The sequence below is a fragment of the Triturus cristatus genome, chromosome 2_1, assembly GCF_964204655.1.
Source record: "Triturus cristatus chromosome 2_1, aTriCri1.1, whole genome shotgun sequence".
NCBI lineage: Eukaryota > Metazoa > Chordata > Amphibia > Caudata > Salamandridae > Triturus > Triturus cristatus.
In genome coordinates this window covers 267320400-267344461 of record NC_140581.1, presented here as the reverse complement: position 1 = coordinate 267344461, position 24062 = coordinate 267320400, and positions in this window count along the sequence as shown.

Genomic DNA, 24062 nt, shown 5'->3' with positions numbered 1-24062 from the left:
AAATTTTTTTCAGGGATACTGGCCACTAGATTGGCGAGATCCATTAAAACAATTGTACACTCTGACCAGAGAGGCTTTATACCTGGGAGGCAGCTTAATGAACTTACGTTTCAGGTTTTAGGAGCTATTGATTATGCTGAAGCGAAAGGACTGCCGCTTGCCATTGTAGCAATAGATGCAGCCAAGGCCTTCGATCGGGTAAATTGGGGGTACCTTTGGGCTTCTTTGAGGAAGTTTGGTTTCCCCATATTGTTTATAGAGGCAGTCAAATCCTTATACTCTGGACCTCGTGCAAAAGTCTTAGTAAATGGCGGGCTATCTGACTGGTTTAATATAACTAGGGGTACAAGGCAGGGCTGCCCTCTGTCCCCATTATTGTTTGATGTTTATATAGAGCCTTTTGTTTGTACACTTAGACGAGATAATACAATTATTCCTTTTAAAATCGGCGAATTGGAGTTGAAAACCGCATTGTATGCAGATGATCTTTTATTGTATACTTCTAACCATGTCGAGGCAATTCCACGGCTTTTTGAACTAGCGGAAGAGTTTGGAAGAGTCTCGGGGTATAAAGTTAACAAGGAAAAAACGGATATAATGGGATGGAATAACCTAATCCCGATAGAAGGGGCTAAACAAAAAATCAGATACTTAGGAATATTTTTAACTCAGAAATTGGCTGATATTTCTAAAACTAGTTGGGTGCAGGTTGTAAAGGAAGTTTGTAAATTATTGTTGAGATGGGGAAATATCCCGCTTAACATCTACGGGAGAGTAAATCTTATAAAAATGATTATCCTCCCTAAAATAACGTTTCTTTTTAATGCTATCCCTTTGTTATTTAACCATAAAGATATTGCCTCTCTTCAAGGAAAGATTATTTCATTTATATGGGCCACTAAATCGCCCAGGATAGCGTGGAAGAAGCTGAGGAGGGGTTTGAAAGTAGGGGGATTGGCTCTACCTGACTTGTTAATTTACTGCCATGCCTTTCACTTTAAGAACTTTAGAATCTTAGCCAATAAATTGGACTCTTCTTCACAAGGGCGCCTCTTTCAGGCTCTATTATATGATCAACCGCATGGTTTCGAATGTTTTCTCCTTAAATTTGGAGACCAAAATTTTTTCAAAAAGGTCCGCCTCAAGATTTTACTAACAGCACTTAAAAATTGGGGATTTATTCGGAAAACTTTTGGGATCCCTTATTTCAATCTATATGCTCCAATCTGGGATTCCCCAGGCACTCCCGAATGCCTCCTGGATCAACTATCTCAGCCTCTTAAATTAGCAGGGGTCAAAGTATGGAGTGACCTGTGTTGTGAGTTTAGACTTATGGATTGGGAGTCTCTAGCAAATTTAACGAATAGATCCCTGACTAGGTTTAAGTTCTACCAACTGTCTGCGTGGTGGGCTAGACAATCTTGGGGACCGACAGTTGATTTCCCAATCTTTGATGCTATATGTAAGGCGGGAGGCTGGAAACGGGAAGTCTCGTTTTGGTATCAAACACTGGTTGGCTTTGGGGATAGTTTAATATTAGAGGTAGAGAAACTTTGGGGCAATGGTTTAATAGGGAATACGGAGGAGACACAAGAAATTTGGAAAGAATCGTTTCACATGTCTCAGAGAATCATTAAACCCGCTAATCTGAAGAGAAACCATTTGTTTACAGCTTATAGGGTCTATTGGACCCCGGCTAAATTGTCCCGGGTTTCATCTGATAATCACTTTTGTCCAAGATGCAAGTTTCCGTTAGCAGATGACACTCATATGTTTTTGAGTTGTCCTAAGATCTCCAGTTACTGGGGGTCTGTCTGCCGTTTTCTAGAAGAGCTTTTAGGTATACCAATTATAAGTTGTCCCCGATTGATCTTTTTTGGTACTCTACCAGGACTCTGTTCAAATATTGCTGCACAACTCATGTTTTATGTGATTGTTATTGCCAGGAGAGAAATCTGTAGACTATGGAAGTCTGAGATTCCTCCTAAATTTGTTGATTGTATGAGAAATATCATGTGGATTAGTCAGTCAGATATTGCGTGTGATCAAAGAAGTTCGGAGACGCTTTGGTCTCCTCTTCTGGCCTGGTTAAAGAAGACTGATGAGTCCAATGATTAAGCCAGGGGTTTATGGTCCATCCTTTCTTGGCACCAACGGGATTCCCAATGGTTGATGGAAATGGAAATGGATAAGGAGACAGCCCTTCTCTGGGGGAATCCAGTAGCCCTGAGGGTAGGAATCGGAATCAAAATGGTCAGTGTGGAGGGCCTGGATAGTTCCCATCTAGAGCATTTACTATCTGGCGTATGTATGAGGGCAAAAAAAAAAAAAGTTTCTCTAAGTTCTAGTCTGCTCCATACCTTAGAATGTGCGAGGTTGGAATCTCTTTCCGGGACTCGATATCTAACACCCCGCAAGGGGAGTCAGAAACACTGGAGCTGGATTCTCTGCGAGGAGGATGACAGTGTCTGGTTAGTGCATCAGGCTGGAACTCGATCTCCTTCCGAACTTGCCGTGGCGAACTGCAAGTAGGCAGTCGAACTTGACCGTACTGGAACCGTGGTTTGCCAGGGCAAGTGCAGGTATATTTATACCTTGAAGGTGTTTAGGAATGGCTGTATTGACGTAAAAGTCGGGCATCGGAACGTCATGAATGAACCCCTAAGAAATAGATGTTCATGCATAATAAATGAGTTCTTGGAGAAATCAATATCCAAGTAAGGGAAATTCCTAAAGGCTTAAGAGTCTGGTTTTCCAAGGACTCGTTGTGACGTGGATTGACGGATGTAGGAGACCATGCCTGGATTTGGTTAGCATGGACAATGCCTAAATAAGGGCTGGATTTTCTATGCCTTAATAAGGGCAATATGAATTGTACCTATGTAAGGGCATAAATCGGGAAACCTATATATGAAATCTAAATCTACACAACGCAGTAGAGTAAGGGGTAATTTGGAAAAAAGGAAAATCGCCAATCAATGAGAATTTAAAGCTCAAGTTGGATTCAGGCTGTGAAACCCTACTCAAGCAGCAACCACAATCCATGTCAAGGTGATGCAAGAGCAATCCCCAAATTAGCCTGTGCTCAACCCTCTGGTAGCTTGGCATAGAGCAGTTAGGCTTAACTTAGAGGCAATGTGTCAAGTATTTATGTAGCACTTCAATCAGTAATAAAATGAAGCCACGGCACAAGAAAAATCCCACACTAGTTTAGGAAAACAGAGCAAAATCTAATAAATAAATCAAGAACAAAAGGACAAAAACCCAATCATTAAAAGCGGAGGTATGCAATTTTAAAGATTTTGGTGACAATGCTGCCAAAAAACCTAAAGCGCCACTCGCGACTAACTGGTCGTGTGAGATTGGGAGATAGTAACAAGTTCAGGCCAACCACAATGGAGTACAGGTCGGATACAGGGACCCGGTCAGTCTTGCAGAAAAGTTACCTTCTCTGTCAGCGCAAAGAGAACCATTCACGGTGGAGGGGGCCACGAGGAGCAGCGAAGCGTCATGGACTTTAGTTGTTGTCATGAGAAGAGCAGGCCAGGCATCACGGACGATCCTCGCTGTAGGGCGAAGATCATTTTGTTCAGTCAGGTCGGAGCTTCACTGTGGCGACTCCCACAAGCGGTTGATGTAGTAGCATGAAGGGTCAGACTGACTGAACTTTGTGTTGGCAGGCACTGCAAGCAACATGGTTTTGGTACCAACGGACCCGTTTGTGGTTGCGGAGATCCCCAAAACTTCAATTCAGCTCAACCAAGCCACACCAAGGGTCCAGGACCTGAGAGGCATCACTTGGGAGTTAGGTGCTTGCTCCAAATGGATCTGGGTGCTGGTTCAGGTGTTTGGGAGCCTGTTATGTCCCTGTGGCTTTGCACAGGAGGCTAGCAGACTAGCCCTTGGAGTCATTCTGGTAGTCCTGGGTTCAAGTGCAGGTCAAATCCCTCGTCCTTAGGCGGGAGGGCAGCAATACGGCATGGCTGTAGTCCAACATGGAAGCAGTCCAGGAGAGTGGCATCACTTTCAGCTGCACAGCACTCCTTTCTGCCAGAGTCTCAACAGGTCCAGAAATGCACTAAAGACTTGGTGTCTGGGGTCTACTATTAATACCAGGTGCCATCTTTGAAATGGGAGAAGCTTCTTCTAGGAAGGCAGGGGGTATGCAGCTCTTTGTGTGGAAGGAGGACGCAGCTCACTAAAGGGTAAGCAGCATTGTGCCAAGCTCTGCCCTTACATCCTGCCAGTAATTGATGCCCATCCTGATACATCTAAGCCTTTCATTGTGTGTGGCAGTCTAGGAGGAATACAAAAAGTCTGACTGTCAGCTACACCCGGTCATGTGACCCATTGACAGGCTGCAGGCACTGAATTGCTAAGGAAGGAAAATGCAAGCTTTCTAAAAGTGCTACACAAACAAATGATGGACGGAATGCTGAATAAATTCACCCCTAGTCAAGCGATCTGGGTAAATCCATCGGTCTTTTGCTCACCATGCCACCCCAGTTTAGACCCAACCATATGCAAATCAGTCTTGACCCTGTGCCTCATGGGAACAGTACAGACCAAACCGCCAAGCCACGTCCTCCCTGGACCGGAAACATGCATCCTGGGACTGGTTTCTGGGTATTACCCTTTATCAGCCAGGCTAGCTTGAATCCAGTGGCACAGTGAGCAAGGGACCCACCTCTGGGCATACCCATCCCACTTAGGGTGAAAAGTGCTACGCAAACAAATAATGAACAGAATGCTGAATAAATCAAAATTCACCCCCAGTCAAGAGATCTGGGTTAAATCCATCGTTCTTTTGCTCACCATGCCACCCCGATTTAGACCCAGCCATCTGCAAATCAGTCTTGACCCTGTACCTTATGGGAACAATCCAGACCGAACTGCCAAATCGGGTCCTCCCCAGACCGGAAACAAGCATCCGGGGACCGGTTTCTGTGTATTACCCTTCATCAGGCAGGCTAGCTTGAATCCAATGGCACAGTGAGCAAGAGACCCACGTCTGGGCATACCCATCCCACTTAGAGGGAAAAGTGCTACGCAAACAAATGAGGGACGGAATGCTGAATAAATCACACATTCACCCCCAGTCAAGAGATCTGGGTTAAATCCATCGTTCTTTTGCTCACCATGCCACCCCAGTTTAGACCCAGCCATATGCAAATCAGTCTTGACCCTGTGCCTCATGGGAACAGTCCAGACTGAACTGCCAAGCCAGGTCGTCCCTAGACTGGAAACAAGCATCCTGGGACCGGATTCTGGGTATTACCTTCATCAGCCAGGCTAGCCTGAATCCAGTGGCACAGTGAGCAAGGGACCCATGTCTGGGCATACCCATCCCACATAGGGTGAAAGGTGCTATGCAAACAAATGAGGGACGGAATGCTGAATAAATCATACATTCACCCCCAGTCAATAGATCTGGGTTAAATCCATTGTTCTTTTGCTCACCATGCCACACCGTTTAGATAATCAGTCTTGACCCTGTGCCTCTTGGGAATAGTCCAGACCGAACTGCCAAATCAGGTCCTCCCCGGACCGGAAACAAGCATCCTGGGACCGGTTTCTGTGTATTACCATTCATCAGCTAGGCGAGCTTGAATCCAGTAGCACAGTGAGCAAGGGACCCACGTCTGGGCATTCCCATCCAACTTAGGGTGAAAAGTGCTACGCAAACAAATGATGGACGGAATGTTGAATAAATCATACATTCACCCCCAGTCAAGAGATCTGGGTTATATCCTTTGTTCTTTTGCTCACCATGCCACCCCAGTTTAGACCGAGCCATATGCAATTCAGTCTTGACCCTGTGCCTCATGGCAACAGTCCAGACCGAACTGCCAAGCCCGGTCCTCCCTGGACTGGAAACAAGCATCCTGGGACCAGTTCTGGATTTGCCCAGACGTGGGTCCCTTTCTCACTTTGCCACTGGATTCAAGCTAGCCTGGCTGATAAAGGGTAATACACAGAAACCGGTCCAAGCATGCTAATAGTGGGTCTGCTGCACGGATTGTGCCACCCCCACAAGCAGCTTTGCAGAGAGTTCTCAGACCTGCTGCTGCAGTGTCTGGGTGCAGTTTTAGACTACCATGTCAGCCTGGCAAACGCAATTATTTGACAGGCCCTACCCTTCTTTTTTCTTACATGTCAGACACCCCTCAGGTAGGCCGAAGGTACCCCCATGGGCAGGTGCAGTGTATGTGAAAGGTAGGACATGTACTGGTATGTGTAACATATCCTGATAGTGAAATATAGTATAATTCATTTTTCACTATTTCAAGGCTATCTGTCCCATAGGATAGTATGGGAGATGTATTGTACTGATTACAAGTATAACTTCCCATTGGGACAAGATGGAGAAATTGCGTTTGGGCTCTCTGAACTCAGAATTTAATCACACATCTTTTAGTAAAGATGTTTTTTAAAGTATGTGTTTGAAAATGCCACTTTTAGAAATTAGGCATTTTCTAGCTTTACCATCCTGTGTGCCTCTGCTGGTTTTTGGATTTACTGTCTTGCTTTGGAGTGACAGGAGCTGGGGATGTGCATACGCTGTAGACAGCCACTGGGGTGGTTGAGGTGTGTCCTGCCTTTCCTGGATGAGTCAGGGCTGGGCTGAACAGTCCTGGACTGCATTTAGAATAGTGGGAGGAGATTTCCTTGCAACTGCCATGAAGAGGGCAGACCTGATTTGGACTGTGCTAAGAGAATGCCTGCCACAAGAGAACAAAGGAAAATGTGGTATAAATATTGGGGCCGAGACCCCAGAACTTTAGATTACTTCTGGATTCAAGAGGAACCTCTGCCAAGGAGAAGAACTGGGAAAACTGAAGGAGAAGTACTCTCCCTTTGCTGTGTGGGGTTGGCTTACAGATGCTGTTTCTGCCAAAGGGAGGGCCAAGACTTTGCTGGGTGATGTGTATCCTGCTTGAATAAGATCTCCAAGGGCTTGGTGTAGAGCTTGCCTCCTGTTCTGAAGTCTCAGGGACACAAAGACTTCATTCCTTCTGTCCCCCTGCACCTGGAACTGTTGCTTCGGCTGCCACAGAGGTCCAGCCCGAACTGCCAAGCCATGCCTTCCCTGGACCGAAAACAAGCTTCCTAGAACCAGTTTCTGGCATTTCAGCAGTCTTCAGCCAGGCTTTCTTGAATCCAGTGGCAAAGTGAGCAAGGGACTCAACGTCTGAGCATACCCTGCCAACTTATGGCGAACAAAGCGGTACACAAGGGGGTGGTGATGGATAGAGCATCAGAACCAATCAAACACTCACACCCAGTCAACAGATCTGGGTTTGATCCATCACCGTTCTTTAGCCCACTCTGCCACCCCAGTTCAGACATGGCCATATGCAAATCAGTCTGACCTTGTGCCTCATGGGAACAGTCCACCCCGAACTGCCAAGCCATGCCTTCCCTGGACCAGAAACAAGCTTCCTAGGACCGGTTTCTGGCATTTCAGCCGTCTTCAGCCAGGCTTGCTTGAATCCAGTGGCAAAATGAGCAAGGGACTCAACGTCTGAGTATACCCTGCCAACTTATGGCGAACAAAGCGGTACAAAAGGGGGTGGTGATGGACGGAGCATCAGAACCAATCAAACACTCACACCCAGTCAACAGATCTGGGTTTGATCCATCACCGTTCTTTAGTCCACTCTGCCGCCCCAGTTCAGACATGGTCATATGCAAATCAGTCTGACCTTGTGCCTCATGGAAACAATCCAGCCCGAACTGCCAAGCCATGCCTTCCCAGGACCGGAAACAAGCTTCCTAGGACCGGTTCCTGGCATTTCAGGCGTCTTCAGCCAGGCTTGCTTGAATCCAATGGCAAAGTGAGCAAGGGACTCAACGTCTGAGCATACCCTGGCAACTTATGGCGAAAAAAGAGGTACAAAAGGGGGTGGTGCTGGACGGAGCATCAGAACCAATCAAACACTCACACCCAGTCAACAGATCTGGGTTTGATCCATCACCGTTCTTTAGCCCACTATGCCACCCCAGTTCAGACATGGCCATATGCAAATCAGTTTGAACCTGTGCCTCATGGGAACAGTCCAGCCCGAACTGCCAAGCCATGCCTTCCCTGGACCGGAAACAAGTTTCCTAGGACCGGTTTTCATGGGAACAGTCCAGCCCGAACTGCCAAGCCATGCCTTCCCTGGACCGGAAACAAGCTTCCTAGGACCGGTTTCTGGCATTTCAGCCGTCTTCAGCCAGGCTTGCTTGAATCCAGTGGCAAAGTGAGCAAGGGACTCAACGTCTTAGCATACCCTGCCAACTTATCGCGAACAAAGCGGTACAAAAGGGGTTGGTGATGGACGGAGCATCAGAACCAACCAAACACTCACACCCAGTCAACAGATCTGGGTTTGATCCATCACCGTTCTTTAGCTCACTCTGCCACCCCAGTTCAGACATGGCCATATGCAAATCAGTCTGACCCTGTGCCTCATAGGAACAGTCCAGCCCGAACTTCCAAGCCATGCCTTCCCTGGATCGGAAACAAGCTTCCTAGGACCAGTTCCTGGCATTTCAGCCGTCTTCAGCCAGGCTTGCTTGAATCCAGTGGCAAAGTGAGCAAGGGACTCAACGTCTGAGCATACCCTGCCAACGTATGGCGAACAAAGCGGTACAAAAGGGGGTGGTGATGGATGGAGCATCAGAACCAATCAAACACTCACACCCAGTCAACAGATCTGGGTTTGATCCATCACCGTTCTTTAGCCCACTCTGCCACCCCAGTTCAGACATGGCCATATGCAAATCAGTCTGACCCTGTGCCTCATGAGAACAGTCCAGCCCGAACTGCCAAGCCATGCCTTCCCTGGACCGGAAACAAGCTTCCTAGGACCGGTTTCTGGCTTTTCAGCCAGGCTTGCTTGAATCCAGTGGCAAAGTGAGCAAGGAACTCAACGTCTGAGCATACCCTGCCAACTTATGGCGAACAAAGCGGTACAAAAGGGGGTGGTGATGGACGGAGCATCAGAACCAATCAAACACTCACACCCAGTCAACAGATCTGGGTTTGATCCATCACCGTTCTTTTGCCCACTCTGCCATCCCAGTTCAGACATGGCCCTATGCAAATCAGTCTGACCCTGTGCCTCATGGGAACAGTCCACCCCGAACTGCCAAGCCATGCCTTCCCTGGACCAGAAACAAGCTTCCTAGGACCGGTTTCTGGCATTTCTGCCGTCTTCAGCCAGGCTTGCTTGAATCCAGTGGCAAAGTGAGCAAGGGACTCAGCGTCTGAGCATACCCTGCCAACTTATGGCGAACAAAGCGGTACAAAAGGGGGTGGTGATGGACGGAGCATCAGAACCAATCAAACACTCACACCCAGTCAACAGATCTGAGTTTGATCCATCACCGTTCTTTAGTCCACTCTGCCGCCCCAGTTCAGACATGGCCATATGCAAATCAGTCTAACCTTGTGCCTCATGGAAACAATCCAGCCCGAACTGCCAAGCCATGCCTTCCCAGGACCGGAAACAAGCTTCCTAGGACCGGTTCTTGGCATTTCAGGCGTCTTCAGCCAGGCTTGCTTGAATCCAGTGGCTAAGTGAGCAAGGGACTCAACGTCTGAGCATACCCTGACAACTTATGGCGAACAAAGCGGCACAAAAGGGGGTGGTGATGGACGGAGCATCAGAACCAATCAAACACTCACACCTAGTCAACAGATCTGGGTTTGATCCATCACCATTCTTTAGCCCACTCTGCCACCCCAATTCAGACATGGCCATATGCAAATCAGTCTGACCCTGTGCCTCATGGGAACAGTCCAGCCCGAACTGCCAAGCCATGCCTTCCCTGGACCGGAAACAAGCTTCCTAGGACCGGTTTCTGGCATTTCAGTCGTCTTCAGCCAGGCTTGCTTGAATCCAGTGGCAAAGTGAGCAAGGGACTCACGTCTGAGCATACCCTGCCAACTTATGGTGAACAAAGCGGTACAAAAGGGGGTGGTGATGGACGGAGCATCAGAACCAATCAAACACTCACACCCAGTCAACTGATCTGGGTTTGATCCATCACCGTTCTTTAGCCCACTCTGCCACCCCAGTTCAGACATGGCCATATGCAAATCAGTCTGACCCTGTGCCTCATGAGAACAGTCCAGCCCGAACTGCCAAGCCATGCCTTCCCTGGACCGGATACAAGCTTCCTAGGACCGGTTTCTGGCTTTTCAGCCAGGCTTGCTTGAATCCAGTGGCAAAGTGAGCAAGGAACTCAACGTCTGAGCATACCCTGCCAACTTATGGCGAACAAAGCGGTACAAAAGGGGGTGGTGATGGACGGAGCATCAGAACCAATCAAACACTCACACCCAGTCAACAGATCTGGGTTTGATCCATCACCGTTCTTTTGCCCACTCTGCCATCCCAGTTCAGACATGGCCATATGCAAATCAGTCTGACCCTGTGCCTCATGGGAACAGTCCACCTCGAACTGCCAAGCCATGCCTTCCCTGGACCAGAAACAAGCTTCCTAGGACCGGTTTCTGGCATTTCTGCCGTCTTCAGCCAGGCTTGCTTGAATCCAGTGGCAAAGTGAGCAAGGGACTCAGCGTCTGAGCATACCCTGCCAACTTATGGCGAACAAAGCGGTACAAAAGGGGGTGGTGATGGACGGAGCATCAGAACCAATCAAACACTCACACCCAGTCAACAGATCTGAGTTTGATCCATCACCGTTCTTTAGTCCACTCTGCCGCCCCAGTTCAGACATGGCCATATGCAAATCAGTCTAACCTTGTGCCTCATGGAAACAATCCAGCCCGAACTGCCAAGCCATGCCTTCCCAGGACCGGAAACAAGCTTCCTAGGACCGGTTCCTGGCATTTCAGGCGTCTTCAGCCAGGCTTTCTTGAATCCAGTGGCTAAGTGAGCAAGGGACTCAACGTCTGAGCATACCCTGACAATTTATGGCGAACAAAGCGGCACAAAATGGGGTGGTGATGGACGGAGCATCAGAACCAATCAAACACTCTCACCCAGTCAACAGATCTGGGTTTGATCCATCACCGTTCTTTAGCCCACTCTGCCACCCCAGTTCAGACATGGCCATATGCAAATCAGTCTGACCCTGTGCCTCATGGGAACAGTCCAGCCCGAACTGCCAAGCCATGCCTTCCCTGGACCGGAAACAAGCTTCCTAGGACCGTTTTCTGGCATTTCTGCCGTCTTCAGCCAGGCTTGCTTGAATCCAGTGGCAAAGTGAGCAAGGGACTCAGCGTCTGAGCATACCCTGCCAACTTATGGCGAACAAAGCGGTACAAAAGGGGGTGGTGATGGACGGAGCATCAGAACCAATCAAACACTCACACCCAGTCAACAGATCTGAGTTTGATCCATCACCGTTCTTTAGTCCACTCTGCCGCCCCAGTTCAGACATGGCCATATGCAAATCAGTCTAACCTTGTGCCTCATGGAAACAATCCAGCCCGAACTGCCAAGCCATGCCTTCCCAGGACCGGAAACAAGCTTCCTAGGACCGGTTCCTGGCATTTCAGGCGTCTTCAGCCAGGCTTTCTTGAATCCAGTGGCTAAGTGAGCAAGGGACTCAACGTCTGAGCATACCCTGACAACTTATGGCGAACAAAGCGGCACAAAATGGGGTGGTGATGGACGGAGCATCAGAACCAATCAAACACTCTCACCCAGTCAACAGATCTGGGTTTGATCCATCACCGTTCTTTAGCCCACTCTGCCACCCCAGTTCAGACATGGCCATATGCAAATCAGTCTGACCCTGTGCCTCATGGGAACAGTCCAGCCCGAACTGCCAAGCCATGCCTTCCCTGGACCGGAAACAAGCTTCCTAGGACCGTTTTCTGGCATTTCAGCCGTCTTCAGCCAGGCTTGCTTGAATCCAATGGCAAAGTGAGCAAGGGACTCAACGTCTGAGCATACCCTGCCAACTTATGGTGAACAAAGCAGTAGAAAAGGGGGTGGTGATGGACGGAGCATCAGAACCAATCAAACACTCGCACCCAGTCAACAGATCTGGGTTTGATCCATCACCGTTCTTTAGCCCACTCTGCCACCCCAGTTCAGACAGGGCAATATGCAAATCAGTCTGACCCTGTGCCTCATGGGAACAGTCCAGCCCGAACTGCCAAGCCATGCCTTCCCTGGACCGAAAACAAGCTTCCTAGGACCGGTTTCTGGCATTTCAGCCGTCTTCAGCCAGGCTTGCTTGAATCCAGTGGCAAAGTGAGCAAGGGACTCAACGTCTGAGCATACCCTACCAACTTATGGCGAACAAAGCGTCCTAGGAAGCTTGTTTCTGGTCCAGGGAAGGCATGGCTTGGCAGTTCGGGCTGGACTGTTCCTATGAGGCACAGGGTCAGACTGATTTGCATATGGCCATGTCTGAACTGGGGAGGTCGCTTCCTTAACCTAGCACCGTATTATTGCTGACGTTTCTCTCCTAGCGCTTCGAAGATGTAGCGAGGCTTAGCCGACACTCCCCTCATCCCAGATGTCCACCCATAAACTGCCTGCGCCAGGGCGCAGTTGGCCCTCACGAGGCCGCGTACACAAACCTCCCTCCGCTCGACCGAGTCCGGCCTGTCTCATTGCAAACCGCTGGGTGGAAAAACTATCGATGGGACGAGAGACTCCGGCAGCAGCTGTTCAGGAGAGAGGAAAGGAGCAGCTGGGATTAGCCAGATAATATACAGCTGTTAGGAATCCATAGGGCGTCGGTGGGACCTTTCACACCATAGTTGTTTTAGTTTAAATCCCAGGTCTACGCAGGTTCCTCTTAGAAGGCGCCCTCTCTCGCGTGGTTTGGTTGGTGCGCGCTTTATCACGCTTTGGATGAGCACGGCAGGGTGGACGGTGTTTTGATAAGCAGGGTGGACGGCGTCCACTCTGGAAAATAAGTGGAGGGACGCCTTCCATCCGCGTGGTACCCCGACTCGTGCCCTGCACTTTATCCCCTTGTAGGATGCGCAGTCACACTCATCATTCTACTGGCCTGGCAGAAACTGCTCAGCAGACCTGGACGGCATACCCTACCATGCCCGTCACCTCCAGTATGCTGGGGGACCTTTCTGACCTGTGGGTCAGGACGGCACTTAGTGTTATTGCTGTCTAAAGTCATGTTGCCCATCGGCCTTTGTGGGCTCGGCTAGCATGGGACTCTGATTTAGGTGACCAGCTTTTAGATGAGAACTTGGCCTGCGTATGTGCCCTGATGAGGACTATCTCTGGTAACGCTCTTTTTATATTTATTCATTGTAACTTTCCCCACCATACCTTTATGGTGCTCTTGACTCTGAGCTGTATATCCCAGAATCGCACCTTTGCTTGTCCTCTCTGTGGCTTTGTGGGGGTGTTGCAAGTCTACAGAGAACTCTTACACAACTGTTTTTTTTTGGGGGGGGGGACATTGGTAGGCCCAAGGGGTGGAAAATGGCATGCAAGTTTGTGCAGTTAACCTTGGTGTTGGCCAGGCGGCAAGTGGCTATCTCCTAGATAGGGCAGGGGGCCCCATCGGTTGAACTGTTGGACAGAGATGTGGCTGGGTGGGTGTTGGCGGAGGAACTCCATAGGAAACATAGTAGAAATGATAATAGGCTTCAGGATGACTTGGATGCATGGGTGGCCCAGAGTAAAAATATTATGACCCCCGACTGTCCACATTTAAGTGATGAGCGTACTGGCACAGAATTAAAGAGAAGTTGACATCTCTTATGCATATAGCTGTACCTGCTTGTATTTCTTTGATGTGTCACTGCTCTGCTACCAGATACTTGTCTTCTGAATTATTACAACAGAATGCCCTGTACTATGCTTACGTCATACTTTGATCATTGTTGATCGTGCTGCACAGTTTTTGCAGTTAATGATATAAAACAGAATGAAAAAAGGTGTTTTTTTAAAAAATAACTATTCTGTCTGGTCAATATAGATAATATTGGAATATATCCCAATTGGGAGGAACTCTCAATAGTATTTTTTTCGGGCCTCTGGGAAACTGAGTTGCCTATCCATATAAAATCTTTCTCTCTCTCCTTTATGGTTTATTTCTTATCTAGTCAGAAATATAGATTGAGTTGTGCTTTTACAGGAACCTCATGTATTGCAGAAAGATATTAGAAACTTAAAACAACAATGGATTGGGTATGTATTTTCACTGGCCACCTGAGAGACCTTCACTGGCTAACTGTCAACAAGAGATTCACCTTCAAGCTTCTCACACACGCCTACAAAGACCTTCACAACATTGGACATGCATACCTCAACCACTATCTCTCCTTCTGCACACCCACTAGACATTTCCGCTCCACCCAACTGGCCCTGGCCCCTGTCCCATGGATCCACAAGACCATGGCTGGAGGAAGATCCTTCTCCTACCTTGCTGCGAAGACCTGGAACTCCCTGCATCTGCACCTCAGGCAATCACCATCACTGCCGCAATTCAGGAAGGCCCTCAAGACCTGGCTCTTCAACTGAACCACAGATCCCCACACCCAGCACCTTGAAACCCTCATGGGTGATGGCCGCATCATTTCCTAAGGATTTGCATGTGGATATTATCTCTCACTTGGCAGATTCAGAGGTGGATTGTGTTGTAATTTAAAAACAGGATGGCCGCCCAGTGAGGAGCTCCGGCCGGGAGCTCCCGGTCAGTGATTGCCGTTCTGGCCTTAAAACCCCTTAATTTTCTCCAGTATCCGGACAGCAGATATGGAGAAGACTTGGCTGATGCCTGGTGGAGCTGCTTGGTTCGGCTATAGGGGAGTCTGGTCTGGGTTTCTCCTGAGGCCGTCTCCTACCCAGCCGGACATCGGGGCATGGCTTACCTCACCCCGCTGATGCTTCTTTTTCCTACTCTACTGCCTCCCTCGGAGCTTATCGTCCTCCTGATGACTATGCAGCCTCGGCGCAGCTCTGGCTCCTTCGGATGGCTCTGGATGGCGTCGGTATTGCTCTGGGGCGTGATTACACTCTTTGCGGGATATCGAGGCGACTTGGCCGATACCCAGTGAAGTCACTTGGTTCGGCTATCGAGGAGTCCGGCCCGGGTTCTGCTGTGGCCGTCACTTACCCAGCTGGACATCGGGGAAAGACATTCCTCGTCACGCTGCTGCTGCTGTTCTCTCCCTCTGCTCACTGCCTCGGAATGAGTTGCCGCAGATGACTGATGATGGGGCCAGCCATAGCGCAGCTCTGTCTCCATCGGCTGTCTGCCAGTCCTCGCTGCTGCCTCGCCTCCTCCCCATGCCGGCCGTCTGCCTGGATGTGCTCCGCCTCGTCCCCAACTTCTGAGACACGAGAGACCTTTTCCAAGTATGGGGGTGCGGGAGCCACGACCGGCGGATTGCCTTTACCGATGCCCCAGTGGTCCCGAGCCTGCAAGCCTCTTCTCCCTTCCTTCCGCCTTTGACTTTGGAACTGCCCACCCCCCTATGACTTCTTTTTTTGCACTTAAATCATGCTCCCTGATTCGCATCTATGGACTTTTTGACTCTTGCCCTGCCCGCCATTTTGTTGCTGATCACCGCCGATTCCCTGGACCCAGATCCGCCTTGTTGTTGAACCTATTGTCCTTTCCCCCTTTCCTCCGTTCTCCCCCAGATGATCCTCAAACTTTTCTCCCTCTTTCTGGTCTGCCTTAACTCCATCCCCCTCGGCTCCCTCCTATCCCCGCACCCTCTCTCAGAACACTACTTTTGTCCCCCTCTACCTTCTCTCCCCCCTTTGATTTTTCCACTATCCTTGTTAATTCCATGCAACTCTGTATTTAATTTACTGTACCTTGACCTTATGTTAATTGCTATGATTCCTTAACTCTTGAGTCGAACGTCTTTCTCTTTTCGCCCGTTTGCCTTTACTGCCTCCCCCCTCAGGTTCCCTTACACCCTCCCCCACCTATCCTTTTACTCATATTCTTATCCCCCCTTCCCTCTCTGCCTCTCATGATTTGTCATTTACTTTGAAATTTCCGTGAAAATGTTCAAATTATTATTCTTGTAACTCACTGTTGTTCCTTTTGTAAAGCGCTCTGATACCTCCGGGTCTAGCCAGCGCTATATAAAACGCAATAGATACAAAATAAATAAATAAATAAATGTTTTATTATTAATTTGCCACAGACACCTTCCCCAAGGACTGGAAACATGCAGAAGTCAACACCCTACTAAAGAAACCTTTGGCAGACCACAGCAAACTCAACAGCTACCGACCAATCTCCTAGCTTCCATACCAAAGTATTAGAAAAAAACAACAACCAACAACTCTCCTCACATCTGAAATGGAGCCTCCTATTCAACTCCTCCCAATCCGGATTCAGTAGCAATCATAGCACTGAGAAAGCCCTCATTGCGGCTGCTGATGACATCCAAGCCCTACTTGACTGAGGAGAGACTGTGGCTGTGATCCTACTAGACCTCTTGACAGCCTTCAATATGGTCTCCCACCACACGCTCATCACAAGAATGCACAACATAGGCATCCAAGGAGCAGCACTCAGATGGATCGCTTCTTTCCTCAGCGGGAGGCCGCAAAATGTCTGCCTCCCCCCCTTCACTTCCGAACTCCAGGAAATCACTTGTGGAGTACCCAAAGGATCCTCACTCAGCCACACTCTCTTCAACACTTATATGACACCTCTGGCCAGCATTTCCAAAACCCACAGATGCAATATCACATTTTACCCTGACGACACACAACTCATCCTCTCCCTTTCCGAAGACTCCACCAAGACCAACTTCCGCAACTGCATGACAGACATCGCCAACTGGATGAAGGATAACTGCCTGAAGCTCAACTTGGGCAAGACAGAGGTACATATTTTTGGAAACAAAAGCTCCCCCTGGGACACATACAGGTGACCCTCAGAACTCAGACCTACTCCTACCCCCACTGACCATGCTGTGAACCCAGTCATCAATCTGTACAACAAGCTAACCATGACGACACTTGTCAACTCTGACCTCTCCTGCTTCTTCACCCTCTGCATGATTGGTAAGATATTCAAATGGCTACTCCAAAGTTCAAGACACATCCAGGACCTCACCTCCAGCCGACTGTACTTCTGCAACGCTCTCTATGCAGGGATTGCAGCTCACTGCCCAGACTACAGACCATACTAAATGCCACAGCCAGACTCGTCAGACTGGATCTCCCTAGACAAACCCACATCATCCCCTACCTAAGAGAACTCATTGGCTCCCTTTACAGGAATGAGGCCAGTTCAAGATCCTGACCCATGCATACAGGGCCCTACACAACTGTTAACCCGCCTACTTAAACCACCGCCTGAACTCCCATCAGCCCACCAGACACCTCCGCTCTGCGTTCCTTTCTCTAACAGTGACCCCTCGCATCAAAGGTAGCAGATGCAGAGGTCGCTCCTTCTCCTACCTAGCAGCAAAGACATGGAACGAGCTACCCTCTCATCTACGGACCTTCCACACTCTTTCAGAGTTCCGAAAGTCCCTGAAGACCTGGCTATTTGGCTAATCAACTGAACCCTGCCAGTGCCTGACTACGCTCACAGGTTACCAAAGCACTCTACAAATCTACTGATTGATTGTATTTAAATCATCCAAATAGTTCAAGTGTTACCCTTCTGGAACCACATTCTTTCTAAATTATTGAATTATTCAATCAAATTGTAAATCTCTTTATGGATAGGAATTCTTATGTAAGATATAGTCCTAATACAGCACAAACAACTTTTTAAAAAGTATTTTTCGCAAAGAGCCTTATCAGCTGACTTGAGAAAGTTTAATCCTGATTGCAGAGAATTTATGTTTTTCTCCATGGTGCATAATACACAAATCAGAATTGCCCACACTTGTTGAGGAAGGACCTGATTCAGTCATTAGATCATCCTGAGATAGCAGCAGTACTAATATCAGATCACACCCTGGTTATTGTGATGTTAGATATTTACTGAAAAAGTGAAACTTAACAGATGGTGTTTTAGTAATTTTTATTGTCTGTTCTTATCAAAATTTGAAAGAAAATATTAATGTTTTGAGTACAGTTTGTAGGAAGCTGGCCCTGTATATACTATACCAAATGAGGTATAGGTTGCACAGAGTCCAGTGGAACCCCAAAGGTAGGCAGAGGTAAAAGTAGATAGCACCTTACTCTTTATTTGTGGTAGTGTGGGCGAGCAGTAAGGCTTTATAAGAGGACAGTATTAAGTATTTGTTACACAAACTCAGGCAGCAAATGATGCCACACACTCAAAGACTGAACTCAGACTATTTTGTTTGCATACAAAATATTATTTAGTTATATTTATTTTCTAGAACCTAGCAAGTGTAAATGGTACTTTTCAATACAGGTCAAACAATACAAGCAAGCTGAATGAAAATGAATATGTTACAGGTTTGTCAATATTTCAATACAGTGGAAATTACTGTCAGATTACTTTTGATTACTTTTCAGATTACTTTATGGATTGCTCTTTCTACTCAGTGTGATATTAGATGTCACACTGGGACATTTCCTAGAGAAAAGGTAAGTAAAGCAGTTTTTAGTTATTTGCAGTTTTTCAAGTTCTCATAAAAAACCAACTCCACACTTAGAACAATTTTCAAGGAAAAACAGTCAATGTATTCATAAGGAGAAAATGTGGTTATCATTAAGAGGTAAGTACTTAGTTGTGGGTGTTGGTATCCTGGGGTTAGAACCAGGGCTCCCCCAGGGTCAAGGATGCACTCCTGAAACACCCTCAGAAGGCGCTAGGATGACCGGGTGTAGAGGTCCAATGTTATCCAATGGGGAATAGAGGGCCTCCGGTTGGTGGCTTCTCACAAGCAGGCCACAAGGTTGTGGGAGCAAATCTCTTGGTGTTAGGCTCAGGGCAAAGGGGCATCTGAGTTAGCTTCCAAAGTACACCCCAGCGGCACAGGGGCGGCTGAGCGCAGGGTGCTGGTTTGGCGTCGGGTGCCCTGTTAATTTCAATAGGGACTCTCTGGTTGCAAGAAAAACTGCAGGCTCGGGGACGAAGATCTTCTGGAGGTGACCACCGGTTGGAGAGGTAAGTTGGGATGACTGGGGATGCTGGGACACCATCGGTTGGGCCACCCCAGCCCGTAGGGCTTTGGGTGCAGGGGTCTCTTTAGGCGTTGGGTTTTTCTTACCAGCTCCGGTCGCGGTCAGGGGGATCCTCCAGAAAGGGGCTGAAGGCTTCACTTGATGATTCGAGGCAGGTCATAGATCACAAGATCTCAGATTAGGTTGGCCGGGGAGACCTCCTTGTTGTGTTGGGCCACTCGGGCCATGGGCGTCAAGTGCATAGTGGTGCAGACTCTTGGTTGTGGCTGGGGCCTGAGTCTGAGGAAATCCAGTGCTCACTGGAGACAGTCTTTGGATTGGAAGGCAGGGCAGGTCCTCTGGGTTCTTGAGGTTGCTGACTGCAGGACACACCAGGATTTCGCTGGAGCAGGTTCAAGGTGGGGACAGGTCGGTAGGGCTGGGGCCAAGTCAGTGGGGGTAATCCTCTTCTTAGTTCAGCATGGCTTCTTCGGTCCTTCTTCTTCTCTTCTTGTTGATTCTTGCCTGAGGAGGCACAGGTCAGGGTTGCCCCTAAACACTAGATTTAGGGGTGTTGCAGGCAGGTAAATGTTGGGACCCTTCCTTGAGGTGGGTACACCCCCTATTATGCCACCCTCCAGTGGGAGGGGGGTATATGCCTCAATCTGGTTGGCTGGGTCTCCCCATTTGGAAGATGGCGGGGACTGAGAGTTGTGCTTCACCTCGCCTCCCCTACCTGAGGGGTGGGGTTGACAGAGATGGGCACACCTCCCTTCCTCACTTGGTTTTCCCACCGATTCTCCCGCCCAAAGTGGGGGTCAGAACTGGTGGGGGCCAGTTGCTGGAAGCAGCAAATGCCTGAGGTAGCACACAAAGGCGGCAAGCCTTTGAAGCTTCCCCTTCGTGGACCCTGCTTATCCTGGGGGAGGAGGTTTGGCACCTCGTCCCAGGATGTGCATTGTTTCAGACCCCGAGAGCAGCAGTTCTCGACCCGGGGCCAGAAACATGTCTGGGGGTGGCAGCTGGTGAGTAGCCACTCAGCCTAGATACTAGTGTTAGGTCGTTTATCAGGGGGCATCTCTAAGATGCCCTCTGAGTGCATTTTTCATTAAATCCCACACAGGTATTAGTGTGGGTTTAATGTCCTGAGAAGTTTGATACCAAACTTCCCAGTTTTCAGTAAGGCCATTATGATGCTGTGGAATTCAATGTCAAACTCCCAGCACCACATACTCTTAATGGCATTACTGCACTTATAATGTCTAAGAATTGGCTTAGACACTGTGGGGGAACAGGGCTCATTGACCTGTACCCTCACCACTGATATAGTGCACCCAGCTAGAGGGGTGGCTGACCTATGCCAGGGCAGTAGGTTGTAGGCATGGTACACAGGGATGTGTGCCATGTCGACTCTTCAGTTTGTTCTGCACCAAAACACGCAGCCTGCAAAGGCAGTATGTGTGTGTAAAGGTACAGGGCTTCTAAGGGTGGCACAATAAGTGATGCAGCCCTTAGAGGCCTGCCCTGACCACAGTGCCCTTGGTACCTGTGGTCCCATTTAAAAGGGACTGACCTGTGGCCAAAGAGTGCCAATTGGGTTTTGTTTTTAATGCAGTTTAGGGAAAGAACATGGGCCGTTTGTACCTGTTTGGTAGGAACCCAGGGCACACTCAGTCAAAGTACATCAGCAGTTTAGCAAAAATTGAGGGCAATCATGCAAAAAGAGGGCACTTTCTTACACAGTCCCATTGTTAATTCCTTGGTAAGTATTGTATGGGACTCCTCCAAGACTTCTGCCAAGGGTTTTAACATTAAATATATTGCTCGGGAAAAGTTGATGGGCATTAGCAAATATTTTGGAACTTTGAATATAAATTTCATACCTCCCAAGAATAATCCAGCATGCCTTGACAAATTGCTAGCAACTGCAATTGAGTTTTGTGAGAAACTGGGTTACTGGCTGACTGGGCTTTGATCCTGGGTCAAGCGACAACCGCAAACCTTTTCAAACAGGAGGAGAGTGGGCGCACACTGCCCCACATCTCAGCACTCAGTTTGCCCGATGCATCATAGTAAAAATGCAGTGCATGATAACACTCATTTCGGAGTCAGGCTTTAGTTTTTCACCCTTGTTGGTGCAGCCAGTGCTGGGTTTCACTAGACATGTGTTTCAGGATAGTTGTCCTTCTTCAGTAGACAGCAACACATTCTCTTTGGGGGGGCTGGAAATGCTGCCCAAAGTCTTCTCAGGTCTATGTACCACTCGCTGGGTGCAGGTGCATCAACCAGAGCTTGTTAGCTCATTAGCTCAAGGGAGCCTTTTCAAACAGGAGGAGGGTGGGCACACACTGCCTCACATCCCAGCACTCAATTTACCCTGATGCATCATAGTAAAAATGCAGTGCAAGATAACACTTATTTGGATGAAGAGTTACCCTTTAGCGTAGTGGACCCATACATTAACACATCTGGTAAAAATAGGGTCACTAAAGCTGTAGGACTTCAATCATCAACGATTTCAATGAAATGAGATTTCAAGGCTTGAAAACGGATGTTAAGAACTTGGTGGATAATATCAAAGATTGGGGAGTATGAAGAAATTAGAGAAAGACAGACAGAGGGTACCACTAATGTTCCCGAAGAAAGAGAGTACCCATTTAGAAAGGTATATATGTGCATGTTCCTTGGGCTCGAGCAGACCTTTCCACTTTACAAATAGACTACCAAAGCTGAGAGAGAACCGAGACAAATGGTACACCCAGTTGGATAGAACTGTGACTGACTTGAAGGTCTTTTGGGAGAATTTTGACATGATGGCTCCTAAGGATTTGTGGACAGAATGTTAGAGAATTGCCTATGCAAGAGTCCAAAAGAATATTGAATTCCGACACCCCTTCTCCTTTGGTGAGGACTACATATGAGGGAGTGTTGGCGCATTTGAAACCAAAGGTACTGCAGGAGGTAAATTGGATTAACATGCTTGTTTTACAGAGAATATAGCGGAATCAAAGATCCTATTGGTGAGCATTTTAGCTGATTTGACTCAACCTTTGTTCTTGGATTGTGCCCAGATATTAGTAATCAGATACAACAGAATATGATTTCTTGGCAGACAAAGTCCCTCAACGAAATCCTTCAATATGCAAAATACTACAGTGATACTCAAGAGGCAAAACAGAGAACATCGAAGGCATATGTGCACAAACTAAGTTGTCACAGAGTGGTAGACAGAGAGGTTCCATGATGATAGATCGGGTCTTGATTCTGCTCTTGGTATGAATGCTAGTGTTCAAGGAGTTGCTCAGCAGTATGCACAAGGTGGGAATGTAGTCCCACAAGGGAGAGGCAAAGGAATTGTCAGCGGTATGAGAAAAATAAACCAAATTGTCATTCCATGCTGTCCAGTGGTACCGAGTCCTGCTGTAATCCTTTTTCAGATTCCCTCTGATGCTCAAAATCAGTCTCCGGGCCAGTTCCAGGGTCTATGAGCCAACCACATTAGGAATAATTGGAGGTGTCCTAATGCAAAGGATACAGGATGCTGAAGATGATCAAGGATGCAGAGCCGGTGTTGAAGATCTTCCTTTGGCCACCCCTTGGTCCACTAACATGGAGGGCACAACTTTGGCCTCAGAGGTCCATGTCCCAAGAAGTCTGAGTGAAGTCCAACACAAATCCAGCAGCCGCTCATCTATTGGTCTCCGGTTACAGCAAAAACAGTGGTTCCCTTTAACGTGCAATAATTTAATTGCTGGTCAACCAAACTGCACTCTGACAACTCTCCCAGGTTCAGCGTGACTGGTTCTCCTAGGCCGCACCTCTGCATCCAGCGGCAGTGACACTTCTTGGCCCAGGATGACTTTAGCACACCACAGACACAGTTCTTTCTTTGATAGCCTAAAAAGCAGCAAGTGCAGTACAGTCTTTGGTGCACCCTCTATTTTCCTTGTTGAGTTCAGGGAACAGCAATGTCATGGCTAGGTTAGGCCTGGGAAGAAACATTGGCATTGTTACACGTAAACATTTCTTAAGTTGCCTTATATTCGACACAAGGACTTTTGACGCACATTTGCTTGTGTGACAGTGCAGGATCAGTTTTTCTAAAACAACTTTGCAAAAACACTATCACAACACCTTGAACATTTCTCACAAGGCCTTGACACCAATTGTGTAAAAATTGTTGTTTGCTATTTCGTCCTTGAGGCGACATTGCTATCACAGAGACCATAAACAATGCCAGCTCAGCTGAAGCATTGGCACGGAAGCATGCATACTGTTGTTATAAATACACACATATTTCTGTGCTCAAATTGGAGAAGCACTCTGCTGTCATTGTGAGGTCATCACTGTGTCACAGTCTTAGCTCAGCTGATTCCTGTTTTCCCTCTACGAGGAAGGATGTCCAACTTTAAACAATGACGGGGACCTACATACCTTGCCTTCAGGTAATAGGCAAATTAGATCACCCAACAGGGGTTTCATTCAGAACGCTCACCCTTGACAACTAGGTTAGGGAATGCATACTAGGAGTACACTATACCCAGTACTTATATGCCAGCATAAATACATTGTTTAATCACGATGATGTAATTGTTAATTCTCTTCACTGTCCTCATATTGCTAATCACTTTTATCTGCTTCTGTCTATTGATTATTGCAGCACATATATTTAATACAAGAATCACAATGGTTCAGTAAATATTGAAAAAAAACCTTTGTGTATTCCTTGTATATCTCTTTGAGAGAGCACATGTGACTGAGTGAAAAGGTTTGAGATTTGTTACCAAGATTCCTGGGTGGATCAAGATTGTCATGTTCTGCGGTTGCCCAAACCATTTATTACCTTACTAGGTTTAGGGTTACGTATGGTGGCACTGTGAGCTAGCTGGTCTATAGGCCAACATATCCTGAGAGGGTGCATAGAATCAGTCTGGCACATCCCAATGTTTATGCTGGCCAACAAACAAACAGTTCCTACTGAAAAGTGGAAACCGTACGACATGGCACCGCCAACATTGGTAGTTTGGGTTCTTATTTAATGGATCGCCT